This window comes from Sciurus vulgaris (assembly GCF_902686455.1).
Source record: "Sciurus vulgaris genome assembly, chromosome: 3".
NCBI lineage: Eukaryota > Metazoa > Chordata > Mammalia > Rodentia > Sciuridae > Sciurus > Sciurus vulgaris.
This window is the reverse complement of record NC_136463.1, coordinates 55,386,753-55,401,264: the sequence shown is the minus strand read 5'-3', so window position 1 is coordinate 55,401,264 and position 14,512 is coordinate 55,386,753. Positions and strand designations below refer to the sequence as shown.

The following is a 14,512-nucleotide window of genomic DNA, read 5'->3' as shown; positions in this document are numbered from 1 at the left end:
TTGAACTGTCCACAGATTCTCAATTGGAAATGCCCACCGGGCAATTGAAAAGAACATCCATGGCTTTAAACAGATAAATGGATAAAGAAAACTAGGTATATATACACAATGGTGTATTTCTCAGCCATAAAAGAATAACTTTAAGACATTTGCCAATAAATGAATGGATCTGGAGACTATCATGGTAAGTGAAATAAGCGAATCCCGAAAAAACCAGAAATTGAATATTCTCTCTGATATGTGGATGCTAACACACAAAAAGGGGTGGTGGGAGAATGGAAATTCAGTGGATTAGAAAAAGTAGACTGAAGAGAAGGGAGAGGGAATAGAAATAGGAAAGACAGAGGGATGATTTGGACATAACTTTCCCATGTTCATACACGAATACACCACCTGAAACTCCATGTCATGTACAACCACAAGAATGGGATCCTAATTAGAATAGGATATACTCCATGAATGTATAATATGTCAAAATACATTCTACTGTCATGTATTCCTAAAAAGAACAAATCTAAAAAATAAATAAATACAAGTAAAAATAGAATTAAAGCTTTAAAAAAGAACAGCTGAGAGCTCTGAAGAAAGATCTGGCCTTCAGATAAAGTAGCGAGGTCAGGAGACTATATGAAAGGAATGGGTTTGAATATCATCACTTAGAGGGACAACTGAAAAATGAAGAGACCACGACAAGAAACCATCCATGTCATGAGAGTGCTACAATTTTAAAAGAGGATAGTTACTGACCTTCATTTGGAAGTGGGAGAAAATGAAAAGAATCTTCAGTCCCTGATCTTGCACAGCCTTAACAGCTGACCCACTGGGTGGCAAGGAAAGTTGGTGAGCTTCATAGCTTTTAGTATGCAAATAAGTCATAATGTCTTTATTTCCATGGGATTGTGATGGGGGTACAATAAAACATTCAAGAACCTTCAGCAAAGTCAACAGAGAGGCAAACTTAAAAACTAAAATTTTCTGACAGCCTCTATCTTTTTGCCCCATCCTGGGTCAATAAATTCTAAGGATCCTGGATTCGTTAATTACAGGTGAACATAAAATTGTTCAGTGACAGGATTGCACAAGGAGTTAGAAAAATTTTGACAGGACAGGAAATAAAAGTGTAGACAAGAAAATAAATAAGGGGTGTAGGAAAGTTAAGAGATAGAGTGACAACAGAATTTTTGCAGGAATATTATGTGGGAGACTCTCAAGGTTTTCTGGGAGATGGAGATATTGGGAAGTTATTGAGTATCAATCTAAGATTATGGAGCAATATTTTAAAATGATAGCATAGTCAAAGCAGATTTGAGAAAAAACTGTAAGACCTAGGATTAACTTAATAACGTAAGAACTTGAGAGCACATAAAATGGAGCTTTTACATAGGCTTGTTCATCATTATCTGGGAAAGACAAAGAGGAGGGCAAAGCCTGTTCTCCAAGACCACCTTCCCTAGTTCGCTACTTAGCTAAACCTCCTTTCTTTTGCCTTTTGAACAGTTATGGAGTGTGCTACTTCAGCAGAAGTTCCCATGGTGAGGGAAAACTGTATTCCAATATTAATATCACTAATAATGTAAAAAATATGTTAAAAGCCCTTCTTACACAAGGGAATTTTCTTCCAACAAGTGACCCTTCCTAGGGCTCCATCCATAGCTCTCTCAGGCTATAGATGAAGGGTTTCAGCATGGGAGCCCCCACTGTGTACTTCAGAGCCATGACAGTATGTTTTGCAGTTGAATTATCACCTGATGGACATAAGTACAGACCAATGACTGTCCCATAGAAGAGCAACACCACAGAGAGGTGGGAACTACAGGTGGCGAGGGTCTTACAGATACATCAAGCAGAAGGGACCTTGAGAGTAGAGGACATGATCCTTGTATAGGACACAAGAATGAGTAAGAATGGTATGACAACAATCTTCCTATAATAAATATCACCAACATTATCATGAGGGTCAGAGCAGGCCAGCTTCAGCAGGGTGACTATTTCACAGAAAAAGTGTGGGATCACAATGTCTGCACAGAAGGACAGTCTGGGAATGAGCAGGATGTGTAAGAAGGCATAGATTGTGGTCACACAGCACCACCAGGGACAGACAGCTTGGGGCTCATGATGGTGGTTTAGTGCAGGGGGAAGCAGATATTCATATGGTGGTCATAGGCCCTGCCATGAGGATGAATTTCCCAAGGTCTCCAGAAAAATAGAACTAAATTTGGGTCAGGCAGCCTGCATAGGGGATGCATGGAACTTGACTCTGCATATTCTATAGCAATTTGGGCATTGTGAAAGAGGAAAAGCAGATTTCAGAGAAGACAAGATGCTGAAAAAACAAATGCATGGTGTGTGTAGAGATGGGGAGTCCAGGCAAATGAGGATGATAAAGAGGTTCCCCCTCATCCTGTGGCAAGATATATGGTTAGCAGTAAGGCATAGAACAGGTTTTAGTGTTCTGGCTGGATGGGCAGGCCCAGGAGAAGCAACTCTGAGGTGAGAGTTTGAATTTTCCCCTTATTACCTGTCTCCAGTACCTTTAAGAGAAATTAGCCCTTTAAAAATCCATGTGACAATGATTGTCTTCTCTGATACACAGTCTTTACATGTTCTATAATAGTTGATCTCACCATCATCACAATAAGTATAATCTTACAAGTGTCTTTAATCCCTATGATCAATTATTACTTTTTGTCATATTATTTTAAACATTTTTGAGTAGTCCATTCTTTCCTAAATACTTATCTCTTAGTTTCTATCACAAAAGGAGTGTTGCATTTTCTTGTACATCTCTGACTGGTCATCCTAACCAATTGTCATTGGTGTCTGCTATATAATATCTTATAGGATGGTGTTCCTCTAACATATATTTGTAAACCCTATCCTCTTATAATTCTACATATAACCCCAAGAAAATCTCATCTATGATAAATACTTAGATTATCACTTAAACTCAGGTAGAGACACCTCTCTCACCCACAGATCTCTTGTGTGCCTTTGCTTGATGATCATACTCCCTTCAATGAATCACAGGCATCTTAAGCTCATCATGTCCCTAATGAAACTCAGCATGTTGTGTTGCATCCACACGCCTCCTCTTCTCTCTCATGTCTCTGTAAATAATGCAGGATCTGATCAGAAATTTCTGGACTTTTTTTCTTCCATTCTTCTCTGTCACCATCAACTCCAGTTGTATCTGTCACATTCCATATATTCTACACTTCATTCCTCTGCTGCTTCCCCCACTCCTTATCACAAAACCACATTCATAGACTTTGATGACATGTTATCTCACCTGAATTATGTGAGTAGTCCCAGTGAGATTCAAGTCATGTCCCTCTTTTCATACCTTAAATACTCTTCTCCTTCATTCACACTGTGTCATTCTGAGATGGAAATTGGATCATCTCTCCTGCTTCACGCTTCAGGATATTATTGCTCTTAAGATAAAAGTGAAGTTCCTTTGAAGGATACAAATGGTGCTTCATTACCTGAGCTGTGATTACTTCCACAGTCTCATCTGGCCCCCAAGTGATACAAACCTTCCATTGTCCAGCAGTGCTGGACTGAAAATCATAATTTATTGCCTCTAGAATTTCATACTTGATGTTCTTCCTACCTATCCCTTTCTCCCCTCTGCTTCCTCTTTCAGTTAGCTTATCCTGATTTATCTTTCAGTTACATTAGATGGCACTTATGAAACTAACCTCCCTTTTATCCTCACCCTCGGTGAGTTGTGTTGCTGTTTGCACAGCATCCTGTTCTCATCCCATAGCAGTGAATTCCCTGATTAGAGGTTGATGGCTGAATTTCCACCAGGTTGTGAACTACATGCAGGAAAGGCCATGTCTGTCTCATGCCTGCAGCAGGGCAGCACCTGTCATGGTGCCTGATGTGGCCAATGCTGCGTTAGTGTTTGTTGAGACAGATTCCTTCACGTTTAAGGACAGAAAACTCTCATTAAGTAAAATAACCACGGTTCTAAAATGTTCCTAGAGTACAAACTCACTAGACTTCAGCACATAGCACTAAATTTTGACACTCCATACCAACTTCACAGATGTCGTTTTATATTTATTTAAAAAATTAAGGTGTTTAGAAGTACTGCAAGTTTCAGTGAGACCAATTACTTAAACATCTTTAAGTATTAATCCACACAAATTTCAGGGATATTGATGTGAGATAAAATAATATGATGAGCATTTTAGAAACTATGGAGAAAGCAGATCATGTTGCATTTTTTGAAGCTGTCCCATGAGTTCCTCCTCAGATCTCCATATCACTTATGATGATTAATTTTTTGTGTCAACATGGCTAGATTCTGGCATCAGGCTTTTGTAAAATACCAGTTCTGAGTGTTGGCATGAAGGTATTTTATAATATATTGAATTTTAAATCAGCATATTTTGAGTGAAGTAGATTGCCCCCCAAAATGTGATGAGCCTTGCTACTGTCAGTAGAAGGTCTTAAGGGAAAAGACTTCACTCTCCATAAGAGAAAGAATTCTGTCTTCAGAAATTTGTGGTCTCCATACTGTACTATCTACTCTTCCAGGGACCTCTAGTAGGCAGAGACAGTCCCTGTCAGATTTCAGGGAATTAATGGTGTGTTCTATTTGCCTATCCCCGAAAAAGAATAAGGAAAAAGAAAGAAAGAGAGGAGAGTAATGGAGGAGGATAAGAGAGAGAGAGAAGGAGAGAGAGATGAGAGTAGAGAGAGAAGAGCGAGAGAGAGAGAGAGAGAGAGGGAGCAGGAGAGAGAGAGAGAGAGCGAAAGAGAGAGAAACAAAGAGACAGCTAAAGAAAGAAAGAGAGCAGGCCTCCCTCCCTCTCTCTTCTTCTTCATACACACACACCACACACACACACAACACACACACACACACACACACAAACACCCTGCTATTCTTTTTGATAACCCTGACTCCATAAAGTCTAGTATGTTGCAGTGCTCTGCAGTTTGCCTGGTAAACCCCAGCAGCTCAGGAGGGCTGAGACAGGAGGATCTCATGTTCAAAAGCCAGCTTCTGCAACTTAGTTGAGGCACTATGTAACTCAGTGAGATCCTGTCTCTATGAACAATATAAAAAAGAGCTGAGGATGTAGCACCAGGGTTGAGCTCTCCTGGGTTCAATCTTAAGTACAAAAATAAAACAGTATGTCTAAAAACTGTCAAAAATGCAGAGACGGAGCATTAAGAGAGGTGAGATCATTCACTAGAATGATTTAAATGAGTTCTGCTGGGATGTTCACCAGCTGCTGATGGTGTTTAACACAAGTACATTAACAGTTTATACATGTGGACACCATGTGTTTACATCATAGTGGGAAGAAATGTGGAGAAAACCATGTACCTGGTTTCTCAGACTTTTGTTCACCTTTTGAGTTTGTAGGACTATCCTTGTGTCAAGAACATGTACAGGGATCACAAAACCAGACAAATTGCCTGCAGATATTTTCATAATTCACTGAGCTTCCTATCTTCCTCCACCATAAAATCTAATATTCTCAGTCTGGACTGCACTTAAGAATTATGTAGGGCAAAATTTGTAAATGTAACAAACATGCAGATTACCTACCATTTAAGACATTTGTTTTGTTTCTGTAGATCAGATCCTACATTTTTAATAAATACACAAATAGTGGTGTCAATACTGTGATCACTGGACTGCACTTGACTAGCATATACACACATTGTGATTAATATAGGTTATTGAGCCCACTGAGAGAATTTAATTGAAATCTCTGAGAAGTGGTCTGTGCAAAGCTTTCTAAAGTTCCTTAGGAAAGTGTAAAATAAATGAAGGTTAAGAATTTTTATTGTACTGACCCCCTGCCTTATAGACCTGTTATGTCAAAATGCTGTGATATTTGGGGATTCACTGCAAGTAAGTAATGGTAATGAACAGTGTTTTTAATAAAAGTATTATATGTTGATGAACATTCATCAAAATATTCTGTACTGTGGCAAAGTCTTGAAAGCAGCTCAATGAAAAAAAACAAAAGTTAACGTGAAAAATTACCTTGTAGAACATCGTAAAACCTGACAAATCATGACCTTCAGGTTGGAAAGATACCAGATCATTTTCCATCTGGACAACTTACCCAGGGTGTGTGAGGGTCAGTCCCAGTCCCTGACACAAGAGCCTGCTCTCCTTTTTCATTATAAGCATATGAAGTAACATCCTCTGTAGTCATCACATAGATAACCATGCCATCCCTTCTCATGGCTCACCTTCTAGTCATCCATGGGCCTGAGAGGCTCTGCATCCCAGGGGAATCCAGATTTCTGCATAACTCATTAAGCACAAAGTAATTATCTAGGTCCTTTTTTAGACAAATTCTCAGAGTCTCAGAGTCCTGTATGGTGACTGATTACAGCCACTGATCACGCCTGACTATACTTTGGGAAAAGGTGGGGATGGAGAGCTGAGAGACGAATGACCCACTCATTGCCCATTTAGGGCATGGACAGGAATCCTGTGCTGGTGGAGCCTACATTGGGGACTTGAAGAAAAATGGTAGGATGATACATAAAAATAAATCAAGTACTAGACTGTGAATGATCTAAACTATATTAGGAGTATAACAGCTTATACAAGTAGAATCAGATTGCATGTTTTTGCATTGTTGTGCAATGAGTAAACCTTACATAATGAAACTTATTTGGTAAGGTTCAAGTGAACCTTCAAGTGAGCATTATATTATGTAGCTAATGCTAGGTAACAAAGCCTATGTCATTCACCTCACTTCATCTCACCCTTTAGGCCTTTTATCATGATACAGTGTGACAGGAAAAAGAAGAATGAATAGAGTACACTAAGATTTAGGGAGAGAGGGGAAGAGATGACTGGGACAACATTTGTTACAGTATATTGTTTTAATTGTTCTGTTTTATGATTAGATGTTGTTGTTAATATTTTTCTTCTGCCTAATTTACTACTACTTTAATGTCAACTGTCCCCCAAGGATCCATATGTAAAGGTCTAGACTCAGGATTACAGTATGCAGAGTTGCTATGGTTAAGTAGCAGGACCTTCTGGAAAGTCCTCAGGTCATTGTGGATGACTTTGAAAAGGATCCTGGAGCTTTCCATTCTAGTTGGAGATGTGATCCTTCCTCTCTATGTGTTCTGCCATTCTATCCTGCAACCTGAAGTGATAATGCAAAGGTGGCCTGGCCTGGGCAGCCATTTGTCATTTGAACCCTTCAAACTGTGAGCTAAATGAAACTGTTTGTAAGACAGGTTCATTTAACAGTGCTAGATATTTTATTGTACTTGTAGAAAGCTAGTACAGTAGTCTCTTTAATAAATGGTGATGGAAAAATTGGATTTCCATATTCACAACTTTTAAATTTTAATTCACACCTCCACTCTGTACACAGTTAATAGATAACGGATCTTCTATCTTAAGGTTTGTATAAGTACTGAGGAGATTGCCTGTGACATCCTACTCTGTGAAGGCCGAGATGTTCCAAAGCAAAAAGCCAAGGTGCAGATGGAGAAGATGTGTGTTGCTTTCAAGTTGTAGCCACTAAGTCATTTGAGATCACTGCAACGTGAATTGGAATAAGAGGCACCAAAGTGTGTAGTTCTTAAAGGATATGCTCCTCTGCTGAGGGACATAACATCTCTTAGACTATTATTTGGTCTTTATCTGATTCATGTGTAAGCTAATGTACAAACAGCAGGGTTACTCCTCTGCATGGGATAATTGATATTGATCATCAAGGGAAAATTGGTTACTGTGCAAAACTGGCAGAGTTGAAATCTCTGGGAACAGATTGGGTGGCAGTTCATACCATTAGCAAACATTAACAAAAACTATAAAACCCAATAAAGGCAACACCAATAAGGATGCACATCCCTAGGAAGGGAATTTGCAGTGTGTCATTATGTGAAGATCCTCCAGCTCATGATGACCAATGAGGAGTGGATTTTGAGACAGTGAATTGTATATGCCAAACCTGGCTTCCCAGTAAATGCTGAGAGAGAATCTCTTGGCATTAGGAAGTGACATATAATACATGGAGGAAGGGATGATGATTGTGCTGGCTGCTCTTAAGGATTTCCATAGAAAATGAGCCAAATGTGGTAGCAACATCAATATTTTAACAGTGTGTTAGGAAGGATTGATGGGAAATGGTCTGAGGAGTTCATTTTTTTTCTTATTCTTCTGATTTCTCTATGTCTGCATGTGTTTTAATCATAGCAGTCTGATCCTGTTAAGTGCAATTTCTTCCTTTCCTTGGGACAGTGGACAATAAGATGGGGAGTAGTAACAGGTTCTGCCATCCTTGCAATATTTCTGAAACAGGCATTACATAGTATCTACTGAAGTCCATTGGTGGTTACTTATTTTCCAAAGGATAAAGCCTAAACTCTTAAAACTCCTAAGATATTATGGGACATTCACAATGTCATCCCTGATTATTTTGCTGGTTTCTTCAGCCATCTGGCTTCAGCTCTGGAAGGCTGCAGACACACAGATCTCCTGCCCCTTGCCTACACAGGCAACAAGAAAGCACGTGTCTTAAGCTGCCTTAGCATCTTCCCCTTCCCCCAAAGGATGGGGGAACAGGTGTGAACTGAGGTTGTCATAAGGCACCGCTACAGGACTCTGGGAGAATTAATCTCTGAGAGGTCCCGAATAATTATTTTGTCTTTCATTAGTTTCCTCCAGCATCAGTACTCCTCTGGGATGCAGAGATCCTTGGGCTCCTGTGTGTAGAAGGGGAAGAATGAGAAGGGATGCTGCAGTTATGTGAAGAGTACAGAGGCTGTTACTTCCTGTGCCTCTAATGAATATATGGGAGTAGGATCAGTTCCCTGGAGTCACAGTCAACCACCTTGGGTGAGTTTGTAGATGGGTGAATGAGTTCATGTCTGTCTTTTGAATGTGATTGTCTTGAATTCCTAGGTTGTATGGTGTTCAGCAGAAAAAGTTCTCAGGTTTAAGTTTCTTTTCCAACTTTTCCTTTCCATCTTCTCTTTTCCATCTTTTGACCTTCCAAGACTTTTTCACATGGTTTAAATAATTTGATTAGTGTTCAGTATATTCATGTTTTATCATTAGTGTTCATTACTATAACATTGTGCAATGTCCTTGAAATGCTTGTATCATTTTCACATAAAAACCATCTTATGAATAAGGGGTCAGTGCTATAATACTTCTTGAACATTCTTTCATTTACATTCACCTTGGGAGTTTTAAAAAATCTTGCATAGGAAGTTTTCAAGATGGCGGGACTGCAGGGTGGCTGCATTTCATGTTGCTCCAGGAGTCAGGATTCCAAAGAGGAGATATTGAGAGACTTGGGACCAACTCAAAGCAGCCGGGTGAGTCCTCTCCCATTGGGGAGGCATCTTGGATGGGATGGTAGTCCCGGAACGCAGGGAACTTTGTGAAGTAAGAGGTGCCCGGCGAGACACTTCTTCCCCTGCTGGAGCAGTGAACTCGGACAACTGGAAGCATTGTAAAGGAGGCCGCTCAGCACAGCGCTGGGACTCGGAGCAATCACTGGGGGCACTGGTGGCTGCCCAGGGGAAGAGCAATGAGGAGAGCTGTGTGGACTCAGAACACCGGGGCCTGCCCTGAGGAGTAGGAGGAGGAGGAGGAGCAGAGCCACTTGGATTCGGAGTGACTGCACCAGAGCTACAGGCGGTTCCCAGAGGAGGAGCTGCGTGGCGAGCTGTGTTTGAACTCAGACCACTCTGAACACTGGGGCCTGACCTGAGGAGTAGGAGGAGAAGGAAGAGGAGTGCGGCGGGTCGTTTGGACTCGCAGTGACTGCATTAGAGATCCAGGAGGTTGCTCAGAGGAGGAGGTGATTGGTGAGTGGTTTGGACTTTAAAAGCGACCACTCTGAACACAGGGGGGCTGTCTGGAGGAGGAGCGCAGTGGGTCTCTTGGTCTCAAGTGGCCACACCAGAGCTCCGGGCAGCTGCCCAGAGGAGGTGTGCAGCGGGTCAAGTAGATTCAGAGCCACTCAGAGCAACCGCTCCTGAACACCCAGGGGGTTACCTGGAAGAGGAGGAGGAACAGGGCCTGTCACTTCGACTGGGAGTGATTGCCCAGGGCAACGGGCGGTTGGTGGGAGGAGGAGGCACGAAGTGAGTTGCTTGGACTCCTAGTGACCGCACCAGAATACGGGGCAGCTGTCTGGAGGAAGAGGCGTGCGGCAGGTCTCTGGGACTCAGAGCGATTGTACGGGGCCCCAGGTGGCTGCTCAGAGGAGGGGCCGCATAGCCAGGCAATTAGGTGCAGAGCAGGGTCCCAGGATCCAGGAGGCTTCTGGGTGGAAGAGCCACACAGAGACATGCTTAGGGGCAGAGCAAAGGTTCCAGGACGGCGGGCAGATTCTCTGAGGAGGGGCAGCCTAAGGAGATTCATCTGCGAAGGGTGAGGCTCCCATGCCCAGGAGGTAGGGCCGGGACCCTGGAAACTTTGCAGAGGAAGGCAGCCCAGCCCAGGCGGTAGCTGTAAATTGAGGGGAACCTCTAGGAGGGGAACTGACCAGCGAGACCTCCCCACCGGCTGAGTCTTCCCGAAAAGGACGGTAAAACCAGAGACACAGGCCCAAACAGGCCTTGCCCCAGCCCACAGCCTAGTTCCCCTTTGGATGACCATTGGTCAACAAGTGGAGGCACGTCTGCACACTAGCAGGAAATATACCCCACCTGAAGGCCACCACTCCTAGAGAGGCAGCTTCCTTGTGGAGAACTGCATTATCAACTTCCTCCAAAACTTCAGCCTATTGAAGGCTAAGAGGGGATATATAGAAATCTTCAAGGACATTATAAGTCAATAGAGGAAATTCTGCAATATGTCAGCAGTCCACTGATACCTGAACAATATGAGAAAACAAGGAAAGAAATGCTGCAAACAAAATCTAGAGGTTACATCAATAAAACCCAATGACAGCATGGCAGAAGAAAAAGACAGAAAAGGAGTTCAGAATGTACATAATTAAAATGATCAGAGAAGCAAACGATGAGATGAAAGAGCAAATGCACACACTGAATGATGAGATGAAAGAGCAAACACAGACATTGATGATCACGACCAATTAACAATTAAAAGAGCAAATACAGGAAGCAAAAGATCATTTCAATAAAGAGGGTAGAGATATTGAAAAAAAAAAACAAACAGAAATCCTTGAAATGAAGGAAACAATAAACCAAATTAAGAACTCCATAGAAAGCGTATCCAGTAGGATAGAACACCTGGAAGACAGAACCTCAGACATTGAAGACAAAAGATTTACCTTGACAACAAAGTTGAACAAAGAGAGAAGATGGTAAGAAAATCATGAACAGAATCTACAAGAACTATGGGATATCATGAAAAGGCCCAAATTTAAGAATTATTGGGATTGAAGAAGGCCTAGAGAAACCAAACCAAAGGAATGAACAACCTATTCAATAAAATAATATCAGAAAATTTCCAAAATCTGAAGAATGAAATGGAGAATCAAGTTCAAGAGGCTTATAGGACTCCAAATACACAAAATTACAACAGACCACACACCAAGGCACATATAATGAAAACACCTAACAAATAAAATAAATACAGAATTTAAAGGCTGTGAGAGAAAAGAATCAAATTATATTCAGGGGGAAACCAATACGGATATCAGCAGATTTTTCAATCCAGACCCTAAAAGCTAGAAGGGCCTGGAACAACATTACCAAGCCCTGAAAGAAAATGGATGCCAACCAAGCAATCTTATACCAGCAAAACTTACCTTCATATTTGACGATGAAATAAAAATCCTTCCATGATAAACAAAAGCTAAAAGAATTTGACAAAGAAAGCCAGCACTACAGAACATTCTCAGCAAAATATTTCATGAGGAAGAGATGAAAAACAAAGAAGCAAATCAGCAAAGGGAGGAATTATCCTAAAGGAATTGTCAAATAAAGGAGGCAACCAAAGTTGTCAATAAATAAATAAATAAAATTTAAAAAATGAACAACCATATGAGCCCGGGAAAACCAAATCAATATCTCAATAATCACCCTGAATTCATCAATTAAAAGACATAGACTGGGAGATTGGATTAAAAGATGGATCCAAGAATATGTTGCCTACAAGAGACTCACCTCATAGAAAAGATTCCCATAGCCTAAAGGTGAAAGGATGGGAAAAACATACCACGCACATGGGCTCAGCAAAAAAGCTGGAGTATACATCCTCATTTCAGATAATGTCGACTTCATGCCAAGTTAGTCAGAAGGATAAAGAAGGTCATTTCATACTGCTTAAGGGAAGCATAAATCAGCAAGACATAACAATCATAAACATCTATGCCCCAAACAGTGGCTCATCCATGCATGTCAAACAAATCCTTCTCAATTTCAGTAACCAAATAGACCATAACACAATAATACTAGGTGATAGGTGATTTTAACACGCCTCTCTCACCACTGGACAGATCTTCCAGACAAAAAATTGAAAAAAAGAAACCATAGATCTCAATAACACAATCAATAATTTAGAATTAATGGACATTCATAGAATATACCATCCAACCAAGAGCAAATACACTTTCTTCTCCACAGCACATGGATCCTTCTCTAAATAGGACCATATATTATGCCACAAAGCTAATGTTAGCGAATACAAGAAGATAGAGACACTACCTTGTAATCTATCAGATCATAATGGATTGAAGTTAGAAATAAATGAAAGAGTAAATCAGAAACTATTCCATTTACGGATTAAACAATATGCTATTATATGATGAATGGATAACAGAAAATATTAGGAAGGAAATTAAAAATTCTTAGAGGTAAATGAGAACAAAGAAACATCATATCAAATCTCTGGGACACTATGAAAGTCAGTACTTAGAGGGAAATTTATTTCATGGGAGCGCATTAATAAAGAAGTAAAAATGAACAAATAAATGACCTAACACTACAGCTCAAAGCCCTAGAAAAAGAAGAACAGACCAGCACCAAAAGTAGTAGAAGACAGGAAATAGTTAAAATCAGAGCTGAAATCAATGAAATTGAAACAGAAGAAACCAATACAAAAAATTGACAAAATAATAGTTGGTTCTTCAAAAAATAAACAAAATTGATAAACCTTTAGCCATACTAACAAAGAAAAGAAGAGAGAAAACCCAAATCACTAAAATTCGGAAAGAACAAGGAAATATCACAACAGACAGGATTGAAATACAAAACATAATTAGAAGCAATTTTGAAAATCAATACTCCAACAAAATAGAAAATTTTGAAGACACCAACATGTTTCTAGAGACATATGAATTGCCTAAACTGAACGAAGAGGACATACACAATTTACATAGTCCAATTTCAAGTAATGAAATAGAAGAAATCATCAAAAGCCTACCAAAAAGAAAAGTCTGGGACCAGATGGGTTCTCAGCCGAGTTCTATAAAACCTTTAAAGAAGAGCTCATTCCAATAATTCTCAAGGTGTTCCATGAAATAAAAGAGGAGGGAACCCTCCCAAACTCATTCTATGAAGCCGATATTACCCTGATAACTAAACCAGATAGAGACACATAGAGGAAAAAAAATTTCAGACCAATATCCTTAATGAACATTGACGCAAAAATTCTCAACAAAATTTTAGCAAATCGCATACAAAAACATATTTAAAAGATAGTGCACATTGATCAAATCAGTTTCATCCCAGGAATGCAAGGTTAGTTCAACATCAGGAAATCAATAAATATAATTCACCATATCAATAGACTTAAAGTCAAGAATCACATGATTATTTCAATAGATACAGAAAAAGCATTTGATAGAATACAGCACCCCTTCATGCAAAAAACACTAGAAAAAATAGGGATATTGGGAATATTCCTCAACATTGTAAAGATCATCTATGCTAAGCCCATGGCTAATATCATTCTAAATGGAGAAAAAATGAAAGCATTACCCCTAAAAACTGGAACAAGGGAAGGATGCCCTCTTTCCCCACTTCTATTCAATATCATCCTTGAAACTCTAGCCAGAGCAATTAGACCAAAGAAATTAAAGGCATAAATATAGTAAAATTAGAACTCAAACTATCCATATTTGCCGATGATATGATTATATATTTAGAGGAACCAGGAAATTCCACCAGAAAACTTTTAGAACTCATAAGTGAATTCAGTAAAGTAGCGGGATCAATGCACATAAATCTAATGCATTTTTATACATAAGTGATGAATCTTTGGAAAGAATAATTAGGAAAACTACCCCATTCACAATAGCCTCGAAAAAAATAAAATACTTGGGAATCAATCTCACAAAAAAGGTGAAAGACCTCTACAATGAGAACTACAGAACATTAAAGAAAGAAATTAAAGAAAACTTTAGAAGATGGAAAGATCTCCCATGTTCTTGGATAGGAAGAATATTGTCAAAATGGCCATACTACCTAAAGTGCTGTACAAATTCAATGCAATTCCAATTAAAATCCCAATGACGTACCTTACAGAAACAGAGCAAGCAATTATGAAATTCATCTGGAGAATAAGAAACCAGAATAG

At 39.8% G+C, this 14,512-nt stretch overlaps 1 long non-coding RNA gene and 2 pseudogenes across 3 annotated transcripts in view; 1 reads left to right on the top strand and 2 right to left on the bottom strand.

Annotated features, from left to right (window-relative positions):
• Positions 1-14,512, bottom strand: part of LOC306656245 — a 528,984-nt gene that overhangs the window by 409,844 nt on the left and 104,628 nt on the right. The gene's annotated exons all lie outside the window — the stretch shown is intronic.
• Positions 1-14,512, top strand: part of LOC306656224 (polyunsaturated fatty acid lipoxygenase ALOX12-like) — a 421,309-nt pseudogene that overhangs the window by 322,114 nt on the left and 84,683 nt on the right. The gene's annotated exons all lie outside the window — the stretch shown is intronic.
• Positions 1,636-14,512, bottom strand: part of LOC306657689 (olfactory receptor-like protein I9) — a 13,605-nt pseudogene continuing 728 nt past the window's right edge. The window contains exon 2 of the transcript in view: positions 1,636-2,290. The product of the transcript in view is annotated as an olfactory receptor-like protein I9 (transcript). The remainder of the gene's footprint in view (positions 2,291-14,512) is intronic.